Here is a 20,394-nt window from a genome sequence, read left to right on the forward strand (position 1 = left end):
TTTTTTTATCTTGCAGTGCTAAACTCTGAAGTGCACAGTATTGTGGGAACATAGTCTGCTTCAAGTTTAAGCATGAGGGACTTTTTACAAGAGCATGTAGTGACAGGACAAGGGGAAATCGCTTTAAACTAAAAGAAGGTAGATTTATATTAGGGATTAGGAAGAAATATTCTTAGCCCACCAGGCTAAAAATAATTCACCCTTATATTGCCAGTCTGTATCTATTAGAACCGCTTCAATCTTAGCAGCTTGAGGATGGTGAGACGCTGGCACAGGCTGCCCAGAGAAGTTGTGGATGCCCTGAACCCTGGAACTGTTCAAGGACAAGCTGGATGGGGTTTTGAGCAACCTGGGGGGGTGGAATTAGACAATCTTTAAGATTCATTCCAACACAAACCATGGCAAGCTGCATAAGACAGAGCAAGAGAGATGTGTCACATCTTATACAGTAGATAGATGAGTTTCAAGCAGAATGCAGCAAATGTGGTAAGGCTGGCATTCCCAAATAACATCTCGGTTAAGAATTTTAGCGCTTCTAATCCAAACCAGCAAAATTATTTCCTCTCCAAGAAACTACTGGGACCCACAGAACCAGTATCACTTTACAAATCTGCCAACAAATGTTTTATTAAACCAAAGAAGTTGACTGACCTCCTAGGAAAACATGGATTTTGTACAGCAGCATGACTTTTAATCAGGCAGGTATTTTATAAATATTATTTCCATTTATAATTACCTGAAATCACATCTTAATACATCTGTCAGTGATTTCAATAAAGAACCCTGATATTTGGAAGTATTCTGGTGTGTGAGAAACAGGGTGCATGTACAGCCCACCTGGGTGCTGGAACAGGTAACTCTTAAAAGTTCACATTACTGATGTGTTCTGCAGAAAACCTCCAGCTCCAAGGTGAACACATTTTGTGTTGGTAGCCAACATTCCTGAAATACATCATAGTTCATAAGTAAGAACTTCCCTCACATCCTGTAAGTCTGCAGAGTAGGAAAACATTCCTTCCTACTAGAACTTATTTTTATTACTATAAATGAACAAATATCTCCAGGGGAAAAAAAAAAAAAAAAAAAAGACAATGATATGTATTTGTTAAAAATTCTAGAGGAATAATACATTTCGAGCAAAATCACAACACAGCCTTGGAGAACAATTCTGCAAAACACGTAGGCTCTTGTAACCTAGTGAATATTTCTTTCTTTCAGAGCTGACAACAATTTGCTGACATCTTCCACTAAGTTGTCATGACCAGAAGCAGTGAAGTACCACTAGGATTTTTCAGTGTAGCCCTCTTATCATAAGTCAGGTAGTACATCTCCTCACAATTAAACAAGAAAGAAGGTGGGAGTGTAGAAAGCTTTGCTTGTGCCATGGCAGAGCAAGAACCTAACTGATACCCAGGTAGCAGGCAGCCAGATGTGCTCCCAGATGACAAAGCTGTATGCTACACAAAGAAAGCTTCTGAGACAAATTTCAAGACTTTGAAACAAGTTCTGACCATATTTAGAGAGTAGTCAGTAACACGTACTTTAGATAGCCAGTAAAGGATGAAACCAGGCATAAATGCACAAAGGCATTTTTAGAACTTGGTCATCTTGACAGTTAAAAAATGATTCACTCCATTGTAGATAAAGGTTTACACATTTAGCAGCTAGTGTTGAGAATTACAATGTATAAATTTATGGTATTATTATCAACCACATTTACAATGTATTCTCTCACGTGCAGTACTGAAGTTATATTGTACAATTCTAGAATTTAAAGAATTACAGTTTTGCTCCTGTATTTCAGACTAAATCAAATACCAGCAAGTACTGTTTTTCCAAAACAGGTGCTTCTCTATTAGAAATTATTAGTTCAATTCTCTTTGAAGTTACACTTCCATTATTTCTTTTGCACCACATAGCGTATTTCTAATTTCTACCAGTGTAAATGAAAGAAAATTAAAATCCTCTCACTAAACATTCAATAAAATGCTTTCTCACTGCCTCAGATCTCTATCTGGAAATGAAGGAACTCATTATAGTTTCTACATGAATGCTGGAATAACCCTGATATTCTGATTTTAATTACTTTTTAAAAACTCCATTGAAATTAAAACAGCTCCAGGACAGTTTTGCTGATGATGATTTCAGGTTGAAGATTAAATATAATTCCCTACAGTAAAAAGAAATATAAAAAATCAAGTTTCCTGTTGTTATTGTTTGTATCTCTCTAAAAATTACACAGATTAAACACACGTGTTCTGAAAAGCCTAAAAGGTATATCTTTCATTTGGTACTCTCACAAAAAGTCATATCTGGCCAGCACTGATTTTCAGGAATGTGTTGTAAATTTCAACAGTCAGCACGTGTGACGTTCAATAAGCTTCATTTTGCATGTATAATGCAAACTCAAAAGTCCCGGACTTTTGACAAAGAAGTGATTGTTTGATAGTGAGCTCTTAAAATTTGTATCCAAATCATAAGGCCTAACTGAATATCTGTTTTAGTGGGTGGATAACTCCTGTAAACTCCTTGTTGGCATACATTGTTACCATAGTGAAAAGAAGTTTCTGGAATAAAAATGTCTACCCCTTCAAAATACAAAGCAATATCAAATAAGTCATTTTTAGGGACTTCTTATGTGAGAATAACAGGAATAAAAGAAAAATTAATGTAAAAAATAAATTAAAAAAAACTTTCTATAACTTACAAAGCTAGTTTTGTAACAGACTCATTAAACTGTAAACCTAGAAACCACATTAGAAAATTTTAAGCTAAGGCTACTTAAGGTAGGTATTTAAACTGTGGATCAAGGTCTTGATGCTGCACTGCCTCAGAGTATAGGTTTTCTCAGTACTATTCATACATTTTGTTCATACTCCAAAAGTCAGATGACTTAAGCATCTGTAGATGCCACTTTGAATACATTTCAATTTATATGAACTTGAACAACCTACAAAGTCAAAGTAATCCCATAAATTATCTTCTGTGAACTGCAGGAACATGAGAGAAGCATACAGAGAAAACACAGAATGACAGAGGTAGTACGTCTAGGAGTTAACAGGAAAGTGTCTAATGGGAGTTTGCTATACCCTACCTTTCTAGGGATGATGATACCTAACATGATAGTTGAAGGTAATGCTTTTATTTCCAAAATAAGAGCCATACCTGAAAATTCAGTTTACTGTTGCCACCTGAATTTGAAATTCCATCTAACAGTCTTGGGCAGTGAAGGAGAATAGCCTTCACTGCTCATATCTGAAACAAATTAAGTTGTTAAAGAAAATCTCCCATCGCAGGTCTTGGAGGAGTTCTATAGTTTGTTGAACTTTTGTGGAATGAGTTTCCACGTGACCCCAGGACTAGTAGCTTAAGCAGAGTGGCAGTTACTCAGACAGAGAATTTGTGAGCAAAGGTTACTATTTACTGACCCCATTACCAGATATAATAATTTCATTCTGTTGTCCAACTGAAATGGATCCCTTCTCTTAATGCACTTATTGTTTCACAGACTTATCTATTGTATACATAACTTTTCATAGCAGGATTCTGATATAGTTTAAAAAACACTTTCCGCACTTTTGCTTCCTTTCAACAGGCATTTTTAGGTAAGTCAACAGAAAGAAAAGAGATCTCTAAGGACATATTAGCAGATATTTGGCAAAAATGGGATGGAAACCAAGAACACACCTCTGATTTAACAAGGAGAAGGACATTCAATAAGTAGATATACCCATCTATAGATTTTCATGATTTTACTTCCTTGGTTTGAATAGGTTTTTTTAGTATCTGCAGTAAAAATAATAATGAAATTACATCAGAACTGCTGTACTCTACCCCCAATTTAGTTTTTAGTTCATGGGTATTACATAGCAAATTTCTTAATGTTTAGGGAGTCTTTTTCTTTTCTGCAAATGACTGAACATAGCTTAGAAAAATAAGAAGTATCTGAGAATAAGTGTATGAAAGTACAACCAGATCCTTTTCAGGCATATGAATTCTATAAACTAATTTGTTCACTTTCATTTTTCAAGATTATTTTTTCCCCTTCCTTGTATGGCAGAGAACAGAATTTTTTTACATTTCCATGAGAAAAGTTATTCTCCCAGGTCCATATGTTCTCATAAGAAAGGTTAACAAAATACCAAAATTTAACAAAAGCAGAGAAAAAATATATTTCAGTTATCCTGAAAACAAGCCCAAACCTCCTGCTCAGAAAACACTTCTGCCAAATTACAGCACAATATGGTCCCATGGTGAAAATCTTGAAAAGCAAAAATTAAGCTCTAGTTTACACAGAAATAAAAAAAGAGTAAGAGAAAACTTTTGCATGATAATCTGGGGAAAAAATATAACTTTCAAAGGAATGTTCATAAATCATAGCAATACATTCATGTTCTGAATCTCACTTTACTATGATTTAATAATGCTTCATCTAAGAATGGACCATAATTAATAACTCAGAAGACTGCATCAGAAATCTTACTCAGTTCCAATGTGAGAATGTTCAAATTTTATGTCATAATTAAAAGTAAATTTTAAAACAAACAAACAAAACACAAAACTGAATCTATCAGAGTTATTAATTTGGCCCTAAGCTACCTACACTCTCACGTAAGATTTTAGGTAGAACCTAACTATATCCTTCACGTGTAACTCTTCTCAGTGAATAAAAACGTGATTTTCTACTATGTTGTCTGGAGGAAAAAGTACTAGATGAAATTTGCATCAAACTTGTCAAGGAAACTCTGAATACATGAAACCTGTTTACAATATACACTCTCAGATATCCACAGGCAGTAACTTTTCTTTGTGTCCATCTTTCAAGTGCTAGCACATTTACTAATTTTATATAATCAATATTGCATTCTGCCCACAAATAATACCCAGCTTTTCCAATTGATTATTTCCAGAATTAAATTAAGCTCAGAACAAGTATTCCCAGCTTGTGCTTGAATTTCAAGTCTGTTTCTTCTTCTGTGGACCAGAACTGAGGTTTGTACGCTCTTAGCATTCTCATTACCAGTTTGTGGTTCTGGACTACTTCTGAGAGTCTGTGAAGATGAGGTAAAAAAAGAGAAAGTCTATTAGAGGAGGCTTAAATTCTATGCATGGGCTAGGTTTTCACTGGAAATCATGCTAGGAGGGGCAAATCGTAAGTAAGTACAACACTTAGCATTGGCTAATGCTAGGCCATTACCAAATGCAGTGAGCTCATCTGGTACACTCATGACAACTCTGTCCCTTACAAATGAAACCTGCACATCACAGCACTTCCTAGTTATTCCGCAGACTGCTTTAGAATTTTGTGCATGTGCACATGCACACAGAAATACAAACGGAGAAAAACTACAGCAAGTAATAAGGTGGGTCAAAGACCAAGCACAAGAGTGGAAAGCTATGACTCTGTTTGGGCACCTTCAGGAATTTCCCAATACTGGGCTCAGACCAGTGAGCGATTGTTCAAGCAAAAAGCAGTGTGATAATATTGTTACCCAAAAATGCAAGAAAGCATGTCTCAGAGCCTGTCTTTGTGTGGGGTTGGGGTATATACTTGCTATGAACTTCACTTATTTTCAGTATTGCCAGCAGTTCAAAGAATTTCAGTTTTATTTTGGAATATAATGTTCCATTCTTTCATTTACTGATGTTGGCTGAAGTAACCCATTAATACCTAAAGCATTATTATGCTATTTTAGTGAAAGTATTACTGAGAAGCCACTGAGGAGCACAGCCTGCTGGTATGTACATCATATGCCCAAGCAAGGAGCAGACAGACTTGTCTCTGCTAGGACAGGCTAGTTTGAATTCCACAATTTTTATACATTGCAGTCTTTTGCCACTGACAAACTAAAGACAGAATTTAGGCTTTCGTTCCTGAAGTGGTCAGCTAAACAAAAACAACAACAAGAAAGAAAAAACAGCCATTGTTATATTCTAAAGAATATAATAAAGAACAATAAAGAATATAATAAAGACACTCCTAAAGGACACTATATTATTTAATTTTGCCATATTTTCATGCCAGGTCTCTTTTGTGTGTGTGTGTGTTTGGCTTTGTTTTGTTTTTTTGCTGCTTTGTGCAGAAATGCAACACATGACTGCTGAAACTCTGTGTATACCTGACTAGAAGTAGAAGCAGTGTTTTGATGCTAATTTCCTGTCAAATCAAAGAGCAAACCAGTTTGCACCTGGAAGTATCAACAAGACTGAGAAGAAGCTGGTCGCTTGAACTCAACCTGATTTCAGGTTCCCTATGAATGCTGGCTGCTGCTTCAAACAGGTGACAAGAATTATTTCAAGAAGGTCTCAAGGTGTTCCCTGCTGCATCCTCTTGCCTCATCCAGAAGGCATAGCTGGAGGCTGCAAGGAGTGCTGGGCTTCACTTTTCCTAAGAGGGGCAGCTCTCTGGATCATATGCACTTGGTGGGCCTTCAAATTCCCTGGGGAACATCTTCAAGGTTATGAAGAAGTCAGTCCACATGTCATACTAGCAAGGTGGGGCTGTACATGAAAGACAATTCTGGCATCTATGCCACACTGAGAGCTGCTTTCCATCAAACTGTAGATGTTTGACTAACAACAAGTATTAGGGGATTCGCCTAGAAGTTAGCTGGAGCTATGAGAGGCTGATGATGCTTACTATTATTCATTCACACATTGCCGTTGTTGGCTTTGACTTTCCCTGGCATGTTAAAACATTCAAATGAACGCTGACCAGACTTAGGGCCTCTGAACATTACTTTCCAAAGGTCTAGGGACCTTGAAACAGTTATTAATAACATTTTCTAGCCATGCTAGTCTCCATTCTCAGCAAAATTGATAAATGGGAACTTAATGCTAAGGGAAATTGTGTATGGCAGCCCAGATATGTAAAAATTACAGTGATGGATAAGGTGGATGAAAGCAGCATCTGAGAGTAATAATGCAGATGCTTCAAAAGTGTTGTCCTTCCTCTTTATCATGCAGTGGTGGTATGAAAGTGCTACATACAGCAGACATGGTATATACTCCAAAGCAAAAGGCTTTCAGCATGAATTCCCTCTAATTGTATTGAAGTTACAGACATTTTAAGTATCACTTTAAACCACAGAACTGAAGTAAAATACTTGAGGAGAACAAAAGTGTTGTTCTAATAACTAAACTAAGCACTTAAAAATAAATACAAACCCACAAAACTTCTTTCTGTGTGGTATTTGGTCCCTGAGATGTTGCAAACAGGCTGGTTTTGTCTTTATTTTCTGCAGACTGTACTCTAAAAAAAGAATTGGCCTCAGAGTCCCAGAGCAAGTCATCTGCAAAGTTCATTTTAATGATGGAACACAGATTGTTGTTCATTCGTTTTTTGTATATGTTCTGCTTATCTTCACAAAGGTAAACATCTCTGGACTGTCAGGATTAAAATATCCTGAATGCTATTTCCAGCCATCACTGCCTACTGATCTGACTGCTTTGTTTTAGTTAAATATCCATTTGCTAACGAAATCAAAAGTTTCTAAAATGAACGCCACGTACATCAAATGTGTTGAAGTAGTAATTTAAGCCTTCTCGTATTTGAGGAAGTCCTCTGAAAAATATAAAGTTTTCTACTACTCAGGTGCCCCTTTACCTGTGTTGTAAATGTCAATTTTTTTTATCAGCAATGCTTTTATATCACAACCAGAATTTAATCTTGTTGAACACTGTTTCTGTTGGAAAAGGGTTAGGGTTTAATTATTTCACTCTTTGGAGTCTTTCAATCAATCACTCACCCCAAGATCTGGGTATATAGCTATCATTATAAAGCATACCTTTCATAAGTGAAAAATAGCCACACAACAACAAATTGATTTCTAGTCCCTTTAAATATACTTCTGTCCCTCTCAACCCCCAACACTCAGAAACCTACGAGTTTTGCAGAAGACTTCCCTCCTTTAATAAAATTGATATAAAAGGTCATTTTGTCAGTGGTGATTCTGTTCATTGCTGGATGAAATGAGTGGCTGTCAGTCTGTTTTTTCCTAGCTAGCTCTTCTATGTGTACTGAAACACTTTATCAAATGAGAATACCCTGCAATCTCTTCACTTGGCCGTGGGTTTCCAACTGTTATTGACATTGGTGGACTGCCACTCACACTTTTACTAACCCTTTTCTTCCTCTTCTGAGGATGTCCACTGTTTAAGCCAGCAACAATAAGGATCAATGGAGAAGAAAGGAAACACCCTCTCCTGTCCCATCCTGGTTACCCACTAAATGTTGCTCTAATAGGCTTAATGCTAGATTTGCTGCACACTTCTCATTCATTTTCCACTCAGAATATTGACAGGTTTTCTGTTATAAGTATGCTCACAGGCCATAGATATGCCTCCAGGTACACAGGAATGTGTACACCCACGTAGTTCACTGGTATTCCTTCAGGAAAACACTGGTCTGAATACCTTACACTTTGAAATCCACACAAGTATGCTCACAAAAGTATGCATATCTCTCCAATCAATGCAGTTGTGCTCAGCTGAAGGTGCCCTAAAGGTCTTTTACAAATCATATCTGACTGAGTGAAGCAACCACAAAGAACAAAATCAGTTCTGAGCTTTGATCTAGTAAGTCAATCCACACAGGTGTCAGAAGGACTGATATGCAGTTGTTTTTGAACTAAGTTAGAAACAGGAATGCCCTATGCCTTACTGGGCATATCAGTAAACCTCAGGATACAAATATAAAGGTTTGCCTTTACCTGCAAGCAAACATAAAAATTATGATACGCCATAAGGGTATTACACACTGTGCATATAAGAAAGCAGCAATAGAACAGCTTTGCTGAGTCTCAGCAGAAGCAGATAGAATTCACCACCACAATTTAGTATAATCAAGAAGACATGGAGGAGGTCTCATAATCGAGTTTACCAAAAATTGAAGTAGGATTCTAATAACACAAGCAATTGAACCTTGAACGATACTAAGGAGGGAAACCTAGAGTATTTCAGAATTGCTTTCACAGTTGAATTCGTTCTGGGAGTTTCTAAAGAAGAAGGAAACTTTCCTTTTAAATAGTCCTCCATTTAGTATTAATCTAATAACCTCTGTTATCTGTTTTAGCTATTCATAGTGCCCTCATTAGCATAAAAACTCATTAGTCTCACAGAACTACTATAAGGCTTTACTAATAACCCATTCGACAGTTGGCACAGGGCACAGAGGCATTCTGGTCAGACTTTTCAAAGCCATTTAGATACTCATCTGAAATGTAAATACATTTGAGGATTCAAGAAAAGCAATGCCCAAGATCACTGCCAAGGTTACAGACTGCTGGAATTAGGATTTCCCAAGTCCAATTTGGTGCCTAAGAAATGTATCTTCTTTATTATCACAATACTACGTGTAGGTAGCCTGTTTTCTGTAAAAGTAGCTTTATGTTGATTTTGGTAAAATTCCGAATAAATAAATGACAATCGCAATTCTGAGTATAATAACCAGTTACCGTGCATCATCAGCTTTCCAGCAACCACACAGCTGTGTTTCTTAGCCTCAGGTAGATACCAGTCAATTACAGACAGTTCACCTCTGCAGCAAGGGAAGCATAAGCTACTTCAAAATTTTACTAGAATAAGTCTTCACACAGAAAACCTTTCTCTTAAGTAGCTGACTACCTATAAATTCACAACCTAATTTAGAATCATAGAATAGCTAGGGTTGGAAAGGACCTTAAGATCATCTTGTTCCAACCCCCCTGCCATGGGCAGGGACACCTCACACTAAACCATGCCACCCAAGGCTCTGTCCAACCTGGCCTTGAACACCACTAGGGATGGAGCATTCACAACTTCCCTGGAAAACCCATTCCAGTGCCTCACCACCCTCACAGTAAAGAATTTCTTCCTTATATCCAGTCTAAAATCTTACAGCTTTGCAACACATCCATATGGTCAGACTGTAACTACATTTTCTACAGACATGGAAAGACTGCTGAGGAGAACAAACTTTCAGCTTTTGTTAATAGCCTGCATTCCTCAGGAACCTCTTAAGCACATGCCAGTCTTGTTTGGTGATTTTAGTCAGATGGGCACAACGATGCTAGCATCTGCACTGGCCTGCTCTGTGGAGATTCATTTCATACTATCAAGTTAGGAGAAAAGGCTCAAGTCCACAGAGGTATAAGGTGCCAAACTCCTAGGGGAAATTAGTCCCTAGAGAGGAGTCAAGCAACTAAATAGTCTTTTGTGAATCTAGACCTGAGCTACCAAATGAAGTCATTGTGGTCTACCCCCTAGCTTAAACAAACACCAACTGAAACTTGTCACATATGGCACCTAATTTTGTCAAAGTTTGCCTCAAAAGTAGTCAGCCTTCATTTTATCAAAAAGGCTTTTGCCAGAAACAGCAGGTTAGAAACTGGAAAAAAATGAATTAGTATAGGGATAGAAGTGGTGGGTTTTTTTTTCACAGTGAATTAATAATTGCCATTTTCAGAGTGGCTGGAACATTACCAAGGATAAAAGACCAACACAAATACTGCTACAGAGAGACCTTCTTTCATAACCCTAGTAGCAGCAAGCATCTAAAGTGGAGGTTGGATGCATTTACCTGATGTACTTTAGAAAGTTTAAATACAGAAACAGTGAAAGAACGTTTATAACAATTTATATGAGCTCAACAATGATTTCATTTTAACAGCTGCTCCTGGTCCTCAGGGCCACTGCACTCTAATGGAGTCAGTTTTTCTACTGAAAGAAATGATTAAATTGTTCACATAGAGTCCCTGAAAAGGTGTCAGTATAAGCAGCTGGAAATATAGGATCTAACAACTTCAGCATTGGAAAAAAATCGTCACTGAACATGTTATGTTCCCTTGTGGAGATCAAAAATGAAAAGTCAAATTCTGGCAGGAGCCAGACATTTTCTACCACCAGACACACATTTAACTGTAACAAACTGGAATGAATATCTAGTCTCATTGTTTGTACCATTTTTAGAGCCATAGGTCACTAATGATTAATAGTGACCTATTCACAGCATAGCATAGCATTATATTGCTCTCTAGAGCTTGTGCATGGCTCACTAATGAAATACAGCTACTACTGTGAGGAGACAGAGAGACTATGCTACATTTTGGAGGGTTGTGTGGGGCAGGAAAGGTACCCAGGTTCTTGTTTTAACACCTGAAAACCTTTAAGTGATAACTGACTGCATTGCACTATTGCTTAGTTTGGGAGGATAAGGCTTGTTTTGTGGCAAACAGTACCTTGGGGCTTTTGCTAATCACTTGGGTCTCTCTCACTTTCATATCTTACACGAAAGTCTTGTGACAGCGCAAAGCATACCAAGAACACACTAAGAGGACAGATCTGCTCACAGAACTTGCCATGTAGGAAGTTACTCCTGGACTTTAGCAAAATTTAATAATCCAGGAGTGTGTCAAGTTTTGAATGTTGACCACTTAAAAGCAGCTATGAAATACCCTTCCCATTACCTGACTGTTCTGGTTTCAGCTGGGATAAATTTGGTTTTCTTTCTAGTAGTTGGTTCAGTGCTGTGTTTTGGATTTAGGATGAAAATAATGTTGATAACACACATATGTTTCAGCTGTTGCTGAGCAGTGCTTACAGTAAGTCAAGGATTTTTCAGCTTCTTATACTGACCTGCCAGTGAGGCGGTTGGGGAGCACAAGAAGCTTGGAGGGGACACAGCCAAGACAGCTGACCTCAACTGAGGAGAGGAGTCTTGCTCAGTACATAAATTATGGGGAAAGCTACCTGGGGGCCACTAATTGGGAATGGGATGGGCATTGGTTGCTGGGTGGTGAGCAACCACATCGTGCGTCCTTTGTTTTGTGTATTCTAATTATTATTATTTTATTTTCCCTTCCATTTCTCTTTCATTAAACTACCTTTATTTCAACCCAAAATTTTACTTCCCCCCCCCCCCCAGTTCTTTCCCACATCCTGCCAGCCCTGTGGTGTTTAGCTATCCGGCAGGTTAAACCACAACACTGACATATGCCTGATGGCCATGAGGTTGTAATCATTGCTCTGGAATATCATACATTGCTCATTGCTATGTATGATATTCCAGCCTGGATAAAATGGAAAAATGCAGTTCTGGAATAGATGGTGCCAGATTTTCAACAAGTACCTCTTGTTGCTCACTCTAGAAACTGCTGGATGCTGAGCAGTTTGGGAAATGTGACCACTGCCTTAGGTTTCTGAAACGGTACTCTGTGGGAAATCTGGCCTTTTTATTTTTTAATTTATTCATTCATTCATTTACTCATGAAGTATTATAATATGGTCCAGAATATCCCTCTATGCCAGGCTGCTACAAATGGCAGCTCATTACTTCCAGAATGGTATCAGTGCTGCCTCAGTGCTGCATTGGGGTGTTTGTAAATTGAGTGGTCTTTGTAAAAACGTATCTGGTGACCCAATCTCTTCTTCTGAGGACTTGAGAGTCTTGCTACGAGAAAATTTAGCATCACAGTTTCCCTATCAGAGATAGTAGATCATAAGATGAAGTGAGACAAATTGCAAATTCCTTTTTTAAAGTTTGGTGGTGTGGACTTATTTTTTGCACGTACAGGGTATTTCCACAGAATGAATACCCTATCAGTTATCCAGTCAGACCTGAAGAATCATTTCATTTTTCTTATGACCGTTTCAAACTGTTTTACTGTTATGTGTTGTAACACCTTTTATCCAAAATAGTTTTTCATTACTCACTAGGAATTGCAGATACAGTTTACTTTAAAATGTTGCTGGTGACTATATTAGAAACGCAAATCTTAGTCATTCAATTATCAGTTAAGTTATAAGGAAAGAAAATGTTCCTTCTGCTATGATTCAGAAAAAAAAAAAGTTTAATCTTTGGTCCAATATATAAAGTTCAAATACAAAAGGCAGTGAAATTTTAAGAACCAAGGAGTTCTCCTTCCAGAATGTATTTAATCAGTTATGAGCCCTAGTGACTTTGTAAGCCGCTCTGATTCACTGAAATTACAAAAGAAAATGTGGACTTCCTTAGCTGCTTCCTTCATTGCATAATTATTGAATGTAAGCAATTTTCACAGTTTCCAACTAATCACTGATAAAGTTTCCAACACTTTCAGAATTTCAGAAAAGAGACTATCCATCGGCAGAACTTATTTAAAGCCGCAGAATAAACCCAAGTCATACTAAGAGGTTTGTGTTTGGTAATTGTATTTATAGGACCAGATAATATAGTGTCTGTGTTTTGTTGACAAAAATTACATTTTTGACAACCAAACAAAAAAGATACAGCTGTAATCAAAGCTTCAAATTCTGAAAGACTCTATAAACATATGTGAGGAAAACAGAAGATAGAATAAACTGAAATATGTACTCATAAAACGTATAACAGTCCAGACTTTATACAGAGCTTTTCTTTGCAATTTTTTTCTGCATAAATAAAATAGAACATGCCTTTTTAGATTTTAGGATAGCGTTGGTTAGAAGTACACTTACTAGTCCATATAGAAAACCATATTTAATTTCCTAGACTTTAGATTTTTAGGTTTAGATTTGAAACTTCAGGTTTCACTAAAGCATTTAATGCAATAATACATTTAACCATTAATTTTTTAAGGTAGGTGAAGAACTAACAATGGTAGTATTTAAAAGTGTGGAGGGGGAATGGGTAGAACAAAGTAGGTTCCTAAAGAGTTCCTTAAGGACAGTTTAAGTAAGTACAGTGTTTCATCTGTGATGTTTGAAGAAAAAGTCTGACAAAAAGTTATGAGCCATCATAAATGCAGAGGAGGTTGGGTACAGGAAACATTGGTCACCTCTGGAACTGGAATAACAGAAATGGCATGAACTCAAGAGCACAAAATGAAAGGTCCTGGATACACACAAATGAAAGGTATTTATTCTATAAGCTAAGAAATCACCAGTTTCTAAAGACATAAAGATCCAGTGCACTATTCAATAACAGAATGAGTAAGACTGTTAGTGAGGCAAAGTGGAAAAGACCTAGTGTTGTTTGCGAAAATGCTTCCAGAAGAGAAAGAAATGGACCTGAGCTGGAATCCTGCATGCAGTTCTGCCATTGTCCTTTAAGAAAAGATTTTTTGACTACAAAAGAAAAAGAAAAAACAAATAGGATGATCAGAGGGTGAAGAGATGGTAAGAATAAGCACTGAGAGGAATAGCTACACAGGACTTGGTTTTACTAAGTCTAAACGAACATATACGCATGCCATGAGGCAATTCTGAAAATATTTTCTGTTGTTCCTGCAAGGACAAAAGTCTGTACAGAAAGGCTGCAAAGAGTTTCACTCTGCTCTCATTGCACCAGAGAGATAAAATATGTGGAAATCCACAAAACCAGTAATGACTTTGATTTTCATATGGGTTAGTACTATGCGTGAAAATCTATGAGGAGGTATATTTATTTTGATATTTACAAATAGTGTTCTGTAACCACATAAAGCTATGACAAATATTTATTTATTAGTTCAATTTTGATCTCATTTTCTACAGAGCAAGATAACATCTCCCGCAAAAAGCTCTAAGGCATCACACCAAATTAATTAAGTTCGTAAGAAAAGCCTTTCCACAGTACATCACTTTTAGCAGCACTAGAACTTGCGCATCTATTGATAACTAACTAGTGAGTGTCATGATTTAACCCACAGCCAGACAGCTTGTTACCCACTCCCCCCCTTTCTTGCCCTCCCCCTACTCTTGGGGGAACGGAGAGGAGAATCAAAAAGAAATGCAACTCCCATGGGTTGAGATAAGAACAGTTTAGTAACTAAGTTATAACACAAATCACTACTGCTACCACCAATAATAGTAATGATAAAGGAAATAACAGGGGAAGAGAATACAACACCCCATCACCAGGTGACCGATAACTCGCCCCCCCAGCCCGACCAAGCACCGACCGATACCTCCTCCAACCCTGCAGTCCACCTCGCCCTTCCGGGTAACTCCCAGTTACCTCCTGGGCATGACGTGCTGTGGTATGGAATACCTCTTTGGTCAGTTTGGGTCAGGTGTCCTGTCTCTGCTTCCTCCCGGCTTCCCTCCTCCCTGGCAGAGCATGAGACTCACAAAGTCCTTGGCCAAACCAAAACATCATTGTTTTTCAGCTCTGTTCCCAGCTGAAAGTCAAAACACAGCCCTGCACCAGCTACCAAGAAAGAGGAAAATGACTGCCACTGCTAAACTCAGGACAGTGAGCAACCATCACAACAACGGAATCATGTTTTCTCTAACTTACTAGTTTACTTTGCTCCATTACTAGGTTTTGCGCAGATAAATGCCAGCTCAGTGTCTCTGTGTAGTGACTTCAGTGACCAATGGAGCAGGCTTCTATGACATTGTAGAAAATGGAATGGTGTTCCAATATTTGATTAAAATAAAATAAAATAAAATAATAAAATAAAATAAGATAAAATGGGGAGGGGAAAAGGAGAGGGGGAAGAGGGGAGGAAAGTGGAAAAGAGAGGAGGGAAGGGGAGAGGAGGGGGGGCAGAAGTGAGGGGAGAAAAAGAAAGGGAAAGGTAAATAAAAATAAATGAAATAAGGTCAAGTCAAGTAAAATAAAATTAAAGTAATAGAAAGCTTGTTACATCATTAAAAATTGAAAGTTATTCATTTATTTACAATGGCTAATTAAAGACTAAGTCATACTAAATTTTATCATGATTTATTAGCTTTTGAATAGGCAGGCTGTTAAGCAAGTCTTTGAAATAAGAGGTTCAGGGCCTTTTAGAAGTTGAAAAGGGCTGATTCAAGGGCTCCATGAGGAAAGGTGGGTTGTTGGTTCCATTTATCTTTCTGATATCTTTTTACTCTGTGTGTACTCATTCCATCTTTTTTTTCTGTGCTTTGGAAAACTACAAGAAGTATGCTTAACCAACTCATAATATGCAAGTTAAATGAAGAAATCACAAAGCAAGCACACAAAAGTGTTTCAGAGTTTGCAGTTGTATGAAACTAAAATGCATAGTTCTGAGATTGCCACTTTATACTAATTTCATTGGCAAATATAGCCTGAGGAGATACATCAAAAAGGCAAGAGCTAGGAGAAGTCCTGAAATACGCACAGTAACAGAGTAACAGTTTCCCGCTGTTGCAGAAGACAAAACCAGCTGGGTTTATGTATGTATTGCATTGTCTACTTTTCCTTTTCTTTTTTTTTTTTTTTAGGAAGGATAGACAATCTGAAAACAACTATAAAAAATGCATCAAAAATATCCTGAATACTTCTGCTGTTCCCTGTGTTCATCTGTGGTTCTGGTCTTTCTTTTCTGATCATAGAATCATAGAATAGTTAGGGTTAGAAAGGACCATAAGATCATCTAGTTCCAACACCCCTGCCATGGGCAGGGACACCTCCCAAAATGCACTTCCCTGATGCACATTACCAGTCAAAGACTTGATAACTACCTGGTTTTTCCCACCACAGAGTATTGCCTGTTTTTTCTAAATATTTGCTAGGAATTTTTTTTTTTCATTCAGTTGAATTTTGCACAAATTTTACAATCCAGTCTGGATTTTGAAGTTGTCAATGACATAGAGACATTGTGACTGTGAAGTATGCATATGGAATGAGAATATTTTACAATTCCTTCAAGTCCTGGAATAACATGTGTACTCTGATTATCAAATTACCAAAGAACTTGGATTCAGTTTTGAAATTAGTGGTAAAGCAAGAAGCCTTTTGTTTGCTTTAGCACTGATAGCAACCAACCAAGCATACAAAGACTATGGCTGTTAATATAAAGATGAAGGTTGTTAATATGTAGCAAGAATATCATTTTCCAAGGAGGCAGGAAGATGAGTTTCTTTAATAAAAATATATTTAATAAATATATAAGTCAACCATAAGATACCAGTGTAGAGATGTTGTTTAGGCAAAATTTTTGAGGACCATGACTTAAGAAATATGAACTTTTTAACACCATAAGTCATACTTTCTCATCACTTCTGACAATTTTTTGTCCCATTTTTAGAGTATTTTTATTTGAGAATTCATTAAAAACCACCAACTAATATCCGCATACTACAAAAACCATAGTGTCCTCATCTAAAGTAGCTCTGTATTATAATTAATTTTGCAACATTGCAAATCTTAAGATTTCATTACACACTTCAAACTGAATGTTAAGTACATTCATATATAAATAATGTCTAAGAACGCTTTCATCAGAGCTGCCTCCATACAATTCTAAACATCCATTGGACTGACTATGTGTCTAATGTCACTGTCCTCGAACAGGCAGGGGTCACCAGCATCGAGGCCATATTGCTCAAATTGCAGCTGCGCTGGGCAGGGCACGTCTCTAGAATGAAGGATCACCGCCTCCCCAAGATCGTGTTTTATGGTGAACTTGCCACTGGTAGCCGCAAGAGAGGTGCCCCAAAGAAGAGATATAAGGACTCCCTGAAACAATACCTTAGCCTTGGCCATATTGACTACCATCAGTGGTCCACCTTGGCCTCCAATTGGGAGACTTGGAGGCACACCATACATAATGCCACTGACTCCTTTGAGAGTTCACGAAGAACTAGTCTCGAGGAGAAAAGACAACACAGGAAGAATCACGCCCCACCTGTTCTACCCAAGGAGACCTTCTGCTGTGCTTTTTGTAGCCGGATTTGCCTATCCCACATTGGCCGTCTTAGTCATCAGCGCGCTTGTAGTAAGCATGGGTAAAAGCCCTTCCCAAATCTTCGTTCGCGAAGTCAAGCCATGATGATGACTCTCTTTATAAATATTTATACTAACAAGTAACAAGTATAGATCAATTATATATTATTAAAACTATTTTATAGTATTTCATAAAAAAGAACCACAAGAAATCATAACATTTGTTTAATTGACAAATGGCTTTCTAGATGAATGCATAGTGGTTTGCAATCAATGTCTAGGGGGAAAGAAAATCATTTTCATACTATTTTGAGGAATCCTCTGTCTATGAAAGTAATATAGCTTTCTCAGCAAGAGGAGGATTTACGGATTATACAGAAGCACAGCATAATTCTGGCACACATGTGGATTCCTTGAATCACAGTGTACTCAGTAAAGATTTGCTGTCAGTCCTGGATCAGCCTCCCATCTGAAAACTTCTCCCTTTTCAGGGAACTTGAAGAGGTTCAGACAATTCTAGCTAACAGATAAAAGCAGACTTCATATATGGTTTCTGATGTGTGGACCTTCTCGCTCCTTACATGAAACCTTGCTGGCTGCTGCAAGGATTTTCTTTTGATAATTTTTTGAGTATATAGTATGTGTCTAAAACTGTGGTGATTTAATCAAAAAGAAAAAAGAAATTACTGAAAGATTGTTGCCTTGGGTTCAGCAGTAGCAGTCATTTTTTCTCCTTCCTAGTAGCTGGTGCAGTGCTGTGTTTTTGACTTTCAGCCTGGGAACAGCGCTGATAACACTGATGCTTTTGGTTACTGATCAAATGTTTAGTCTGACCAAGGACTTTCTGAGTCTCCTGCTCTGCCAGGGAGAAGGGGAAGATGGAAGGAAGCAGAGACAGGACACCTGACCCAAACTGACCAAAGAAGTATTCCATACCATGGCACGTCATGCCCAGGATGTAAACTGAGAGTTACCCAGAAGGGCAAGTTCACTGCTGGGTGGTGTTAGGTATCAGTCAGCGGGTGGTGAGGGGCTGTATTCTCTTCCCTTGTTATTTCCCTTATCATTATTATTATTGGTGGTAGCAGCAGTGGTTTGTGTTCTGCCTTAGTGACTGGACTGCTCTTATCTCAACCCATGGGAGTTACATTATTTCAATTCTTCTCGCCATCCTTCCAGGAGCAGGGAGAATGAAGAAGAGGGGGAGTGAGAGAGAGACTGCATGGCTGATTTACAGCTGAGCTTAAACTACTACAGCTCTTTTTGGCACCCAGTGTAGGGCACAAAGGGTTGAGATAACAACAGATCTGACCAGAATGTCTAATCCTATTTGTGATAAACATTCATTGTTTCAGATTAATAGCCACTCATCATGATGCTGATTTATTGGCTCTCAAAGTTGTTGCTCTTGATCTCACAGTTTCAGCAGGTCGTACCTTATTTACATCCTGTATTTGCTGTGTTAGTGTTTGTCAGGTAGGGGGCTTGGGCTAAGGTTCTTGTTTCATTGCACTTTATGGTAACGACTTGTAATACAGGTGGGCTCCGGCAGCAGCGTCGGATGGACATAGCCGTGGACTTGTACCCGGCTGTCCCACTGCTCTTCACTGTCCTGGCCCTCATCCTCACCTCCGTCTTCGTGAGGCTGTGGGGAGCCAAGAGGGAGCAGCCCTGGGAGCCAGCGGCAGCTGAAGCGGCCTGGGAGAAGATGGGAGGCCGGGAGGGAGCGGCTGCCGGGGGAAGGTGTCGGGGCAGTCGAGGATGTAGAGGAGGCGGCTGCTGAGCAGCGGGAGCAGGTGGTGGAGGAACTGGGCCCCGCAGCTGAGCCCAGCCCCACGGTGGCCGAGAGCATCCACTGGTAGCTGCCCACTGAGCACCGCAAGCCTGAGCCCCAAAAGGATGCCGAGAGCAAGATACCACCTTCGGGAGCGTCGGCTGGGTCCAGCCTCAGGCACTCGGGACAAGTTGAGGATGCAGGAGACCACACAGCGTTTCCCAGCAAGGCAGATGAGGAAGATCTGGACTCAGAAAAAGAGAAGCTGGTGGTGGGAGAGCTGGCAAGCACAGCAGCTGCACCAGCCCCAGTGACAAGTACAGCAGCATTGGTTGAGAGTTCTGAAGGTTTTGAATGGCCTTTGGGTACCCTTGGGACCTGCCTGCTGATTGTGATGGGGATCAGCATGTTGACACACATACAGAGTGTTTTACCCGTGCCTAATTTGTCTGATCTCAAAAGTTAAGCAGAGTTGGGTTTGGGTCTTCTCTGGGGTTAGACAACAATATAGGAAGACCAAGAGATTTTCCCCAAGGCTGGACAGTCATGAGTGGCAGGGTGTGGGGGACAGTATGGGCGAGTATCTAGTCCACTGGGTTCCTCCAGTGCTTTGGAAGCGTCGGAGATGGAAGGCAGCTGTATGGAGTCCCCAGTGACAAGTTGCAGAAACTGCTGGAGGGGATGGTGAATTATTCTGAGCCTGGTGGGTCCATGACAATTGTCCAGAAACTTATTTTAAGACTATATGTAGAAGGTAAAACTAGCACTAAAGTATTTCAGAGCAAACATAAACATCTCCTGATATCACTGTTATAAAGAAACAGAACAAGTCTCACTCATTTCTGAAAAAAAAATAAATCAAGAAAAGTATTGAAAAAATATTTCTTTCTCTTTTTCTAGGTGAAGAAAGTACAGACAAATATGAAAAACCAAACAGGCAAGGTCAGAAGGCCTACAAGTGACTTCTTCTGCTTCTTCAATGATCTAACAGTTGAGACATTTGTTCAAAAATCTTCAGGGAAACAAAGCT

At 38.7% G+C, this 20,394-nt stretch overlaps 1 pseudogene; it reads left to right on the top strand.

The window, feature by feature from the left end:
* The first annotated feature begins 18,925 nt into the window (after nt 1–18,925).
* On the top strand, nt 18,926–20,078 carry LOC133226590 (uncharacterized; annotated as a pseudogene).
* The last annotated feature ends 316 nt before the right edge of the window (nt 20,079–20,394 follow it).

The sequence above is a fragment of the Neopsephotus bourkii genome, unplaced genomic scaffold (assembly GCF_033783945.1).
Source record: "Neopsephotus bourkii isolate Nb327-2 ecotype Australia unplaced genomic scaffold, CSIRO-AGI_Nbou_v1 NB_1792, whole genome shotgun sequence".
Lineage (NCBI taxonomy): Eukaryota > Metazoa > Chordata > Aves > Psittaciformes > Psittacidae > Neopsephotus > Neopsephotus bourkii.